The sequence below is a fragment of the Saccostrea echinata genome, unplaced genomic scaffold (assembly GCF_033153115.1).
Source record: "Saccostrea echinata isolate AGI-Se365-2 ecotype Australia unplaced genomic scaffold, CSIRO_AGI_Sech_v1 ptg000033l, whole genome shotgun sequence".
Classification (NCBI taxonomy): Eukaryota; Metazoa; Mollusca; class Bivalvia; order Ostreida; family Ostreidae; genus Saccostrea; species Saccostrea echinata.
The window spans coordinates 13,157,166-13,162,531 of record NW_026889782.1 but is presented as its reverse complement, the minus strand read 5'-3'; the positions used below and the strand labels follow the sequence as shown (position 1 = coordinate 13,162,531).

The 5,366-nt window shown below is 29.4% G+C and overlaps 1 long non-coding RNA gene across 1 annotated transcript; it reads right to left on the bottom strand.

Moving 5' to 3' along the window:
* Window positions 1-1,809: 1,809 nt before the first annotated feature.
* LOC133198676 (uncharacterized) lies at window positions 1,810-5,153 on the bottom strand. Its single transcript, XR_009722540.1, has 5 exons — window positions 5,139-5,153; window positions 3,295-3,309; window positions 2,652-2,693; window positions 2,159-2,191; window positions 1,810-1,900 (listed from the first exon to the last, which is right to left on the bottom strand). It is a non-coding gene; the product is annotated as an uncharacterized LOC133198676 (long non-coding RNA).
* Between the last annotated feature and the right edge of the window lie 213 nt (window positions 5,154-5,366).

Here is a 5,366-nt window from a genome sequence, read left to right as displayed (position 1 = left end):
ATCCATTGGTTTAATAATTACCAAAAATGCTTAAATAAATATAAAACCATCGCAAATATTAAATCTAATCAATTAAATTGAAAGTAAATAATTTATTTAAAACACATATGTAGATTATTATTTTATATAGGTGCTATGGAGCTGCACAACGACATAGAATGTAAAGAATATCGCTAACATGATAACTGTATTCTAATTAACCTCAAAAGTGCAAGGGCATAGACTACACTGTTTGAGCTGAAATACGGAATATCAATTGCTTATATCAAGTATATTTTAAAAAGTTCTGTGAGCTGATTATGGTCGGCGTAGCATTATTTTTATTCATGACAGAATTAAAGCGAAGTAGGAATTTTTAGCTATTGTACGCATTTTCAGCAAAATTACGAGTACTTCCAAAGCAGTTCAAACTAGCTCCCAGCACTTTCCGGGTAGCCGATGTAAATCTTTTTTAATGTGTAACAATTTTTCTCTCCAAAAACTTGCGTATGCCCTTGCACTAGCGTCATTTTCTACATTCAGCTTATCAATTCTATTTTTATACCAGTCACGTGACACACAGCTGATACATGCGATATAAATGGTACTCTGTGCGGACCCAAACCTATCCATTATGGATATCTGTATTACCTTTCCTACATGTAAACAGTTACTTTGTTATAAAGATTTTTAAAAATAATACATTTTAAGAAGGTACTTAGATCGCATTTTCCATTTTCTTCCTTAACATAGCTGAGTAGAATCAAATTTGTTCAAATCATGGTCCCCGGGGGTAGGTTGGGGCCACAGTGGAGGATCAAATTTTTACATAGGCATTTATAGCAAAAATCTTTAAAAATCTTCTTCTTAATAACAGCAAAGCCATAATTGGTCATATTTATTTGGAAGCATCCTCAGGTAGTGTAGATTCAAGCGTTTGTTCAAATTATGACTCCCTGGTTAGGGTGGGGCCAAAATGGAAGATCAAAGTTTTAGATGGGAGTATGCAGAATTTTTTTTTTAAATCTTCTTTTCAAGAACAACAAAGTCATGATTGGTCATATTTATATAGAAGCATCTTCAGATAGTGTAGATTCAGATTTGTTCAAACCATGACCCCCGGGGGTAGGGTGAGACTATAATGAAAGCTTAAACTTGTTGGAAAAAAGTCACAGTTAGACAAAGAAATATGTAAGCAACTTTAGTTAGTGTAGATTCAATTTTTTTTTAAATCATACCCCACCCCTTTAGAGATAGGTCAGGACCACTTATGCATTAAAGTTTTTCAATTCTGAACTGATTTTTTTTTGTCCTAGCCACAGTGCTCAGGTAAGCTATGTGGACAATGAACCTCTTGTTTCGGCATGTTATCCCAAGCCCAATGAAGCCAGAGTTTGTCAAGACTTTCTTGCAAACATCCACATTTACCCACTCGATTGGTCTCTGTAAAGTTCACTGTACATCTTCTTCTCATCGAAGATCTGTGGGACTAAGTGGACGATAGGGCTCAAAATGTCAAAGCTGGTCTCGATCAACTATTAGATCGGAATTATGGAAAATACTTATGAAAAAATAATATTATTTGACCTCGAAGTTCAACCTGCCTTTCTTTTTTCCTTTCAATATAATTTTTCTAGTAATCTTGTATGTGGCACTTTCTTTTTACTATTTTCTTTTCAGAATTGATATTTTCTTGTATGAAGCAAAAGAATCATCATAAGTATTAGGGGCTAGATTGTTTTCCCTCTAACATTAATGTAGGAAACCTTATTTTTGACACGGGGTGATATAAAGAAAAAATAAAATAGATAGAAATAGTAATCATATTTTGCATTTTTTTTAATTTCGAATCAACGGCATGAAATTAAATAATACATGCTTCTTGTAATTCGAGGTCCACACCTAAGCCTACGAAGAAATTCTGCAAAAATGAAAAGTTCATCAATATAATACAAAGATCAATAGCGTATAGCGAATATTAACTCCGCGAGTTAATTTCTTGCTGTACTGTATTGAATGTTGCAATTTTTCATTTGATTTGAAAAAAGAAAAATTCACTGAATGTAAATATATATATATATATATATATATATATATATATATATATATATATATATATACACTCAAAGAAAAAAAATATCCAAAAAAAAGAAGAGAAAACAATTAGATTGCCACTTACTAGTTGCAGATCTGGCAATTCGGATGGGAGCCACTACAAGCAGAGCAAAAATGTCGTCATTACAGATAAATACAAATATACAACTGTGAAACAATGCAAGTCAATCATCAGTCCAAATTTATATATAAAAAAAATCACATTATTTTTACCGCACACCAAGTTTAATTCGTCTTTGAAAAATACCCGTAAGTTTTCCACTACATAAAAAGTATGCAAACCTTACAGTCTTTTATTTACACGCCAATGTCTCAGACAGAACTTTAAAAACGTTTATTTGATAAATCATATGTATACATGTGTCAGATGATACTTTCTGGAGTAATTTTATTTCCTTGAAGAAACTAAAATAATCAATATTGATGAAATATATGAGTATATTTTGTAAAACAAAAAATAAATACTCAATATCATACACTTTACAGACCTATAACTCTTCTTATTACATTGCTTGGACTTTCATTAATTTTCATTAATTAAACATGTCTCCTCTGACCTTTGTGAGCAGCACTGTAGTCAGCTGTACCTTCAGCGTAGGCTGAAAATACAAATGATATTCATGCAATATCCAAAAATATATTATCTAAAAAATATTCAATGATATTCCTGAAATTTTGCACTTATTTTTGTTTTATTATTTTTTCATCATTAACCATACTTTGTTGCGCAAACAACGAATTTGCCATTGTTCTAAAATCATATACTAATTTTTCTGATAAATTCATCAGGGTTGAATGAAATCTTCGTAAACAATGTGTAATATTTAAAAAAAAATTGTTGATATACATATGCGTCTATTTATTACATGTTTTAATTTAATAAAAATGCTATAAAAAAAAAACAAAAACAAACGCTTATATATCACAAAGTTTTACTAACATCTGATTAGATTAATTCATGAACATTTATTAGTGTAAAACATTAGCATAGCACTGGAGCAATTATTTTGACTATATTTAGTCTTTATATTGTGTTAACTCTTAGATTGATGAAATCCTGTGTTTCTTTTCATCCTATGTAAATGACATCACTGAAACCATAAAAAAATCTTCAAAAAGAGAAAACGCATGATTATCACATATTATATTTTTATGGAATAAAAGAGACCCGATGACACGAATAAGGAAATGAGAACTCACCTGATCCCAAAATATCTGTAAAGTGTAAAAATATAACAATCAGGTGAATAATGCTCAAAAAAGAAAATTATATCAATAAAAAATACGCATACATAAATTTCTGTAATCTTTACTTTTGATTAGTAAGGTTTACTTTATCGATAAATATTTAATATTTTGTAATAAAGAAAAGTCTAAGGACCGATTTCTTACACAGTACAGTGATGGTGAGCATTGTTTTAAAAGTTAATGTTAAAAGCAATATTAATGATTGCTGCAATAGTGAAAATATGATTCAAACTAATATCAGCAAATACCATCTATCATTAAGTCGATTGCTTCTGGCATTTTTCATATTTATTTTAGGTCGCTATTTATACAGCTGTCTAAGGATATTTAGTTTGCCCGTTCATGACAAGGAGCACGCAGTGGGTGTGACCGGTTGACAGGGGACGCTTACTCCTTCATATCACCTGATCCCACCTCTGATTTTTTTTATAGCTGCGTGTTTACTCTGTCCCCGATTTTTATTGTTTCAATATACTTTTAAGCTCAAATACTGTTCGTGATCTCAATATTTTATTGCAAATGCAGTACTAAAATTAATAGCAAAGTGTATTTACTTAAAATGTTTCCTCAAAATTTAATAATTTTAGTTTCATTTCTAAATGCGTCAATGCCTGGGTTTTTTTCAATGACATAATCAGTAAAAGAAAATGTTATCTTCAGAGCTAAAAAATAAAATAACTTTCAGAATAATAAAGCGAGAAGCACAAGTGCCTTCATTTTGTTCCAATGAAATAGCTAATCACCGTGGAGGGATTTCTATTGAATAAACCTGCTGATGACCTAACTAAGGGAAAAAGGACGAGCGATTTGTTAACAAAATTTGAAAATAAATAATACTGCTAATTCAATTTCTTCACTATTTATCAAACTTTTTTTTTAAATGTTATCTATCCTTTGTCGAATATTACTTAACATGCGCTGTCCATTTTATAACAAGGAATTTGTAAATCCAACATGAAATATCAAAAATTGTACATGCATCGATCAATCACATGAACGATATTAATCAAAACATGCATTTTTGTTCGTTTCTAAATCGCATTGCATCTAATTTGTCTTCTTGCATCAATATTTTAACAGAAAGCTAATTGTTATAATTCTAATAAAAAAGAAATGTTTCCAGTGAATAATTCTCTATTCTTTAAATATAAAACTTACTGATGATATTTTATCACAGATAACTTCATTCATTCTGATTTCTTAAATGTTTCTTTTCAATATCGATTACTCATGTAATATTATTGTTAAATTATACTTTTATGTATTTTTTATCATATTATTAAATCCATACATGAACTACAGGGAATGTTTATCATTCCCGATTTACAAGTTACAAAGTAAAATGCCTTTAAGATACACAAGATAACCAAATAAATAGATATTATATTTAACTCAAAACCCGCGAAAAGCGAAAAACGATGACTAATAAAAAAAAAAGAAAAAAAAAAAGATTTGTTTTACATGAAAGGATACCTGTAGGAACAGATAGGATACAGGTCTAAAATATTAGACTAGATGGCATCTACAGATTATCAAGAATTACTTCCTGTTCTAGCAGATAAAGTTTTGCAATATGAACCCATAGAGAATGAAAAATTGTGGGAATTTAGTTCAAGAAAAAAGTCGGTATATTTTGTAAATCACCGGAGGATTTTTTAAAATCATTTCCTTAAATAATAAAAAGGCATTAGAGATTTGTGTTTAATTTGACTGTTGTTAAAATTACAAGCACATGATGTTGACAGGATAATTGGAATAAATGATTGATCTTATCCATAATTGAATTGTTAACTTACCAGCTCCGAGGAGGCCTAAAATAGAAACAATATAACTGTCATTTCATTAGAACAAGATCCGAAAGATATAACAAATATATTTAGTTCTTAGTAATGAGTAAATTAATTCTAATTAATTTGTATATTTGAAATTTGAGCTAAAGCAATTTCCAAAGATACATTATAAAAAAAAAAAATAAAAATAAAAAAAAAATAAAAATAAAAAAAAATAAAATAAAAAGTTATCCT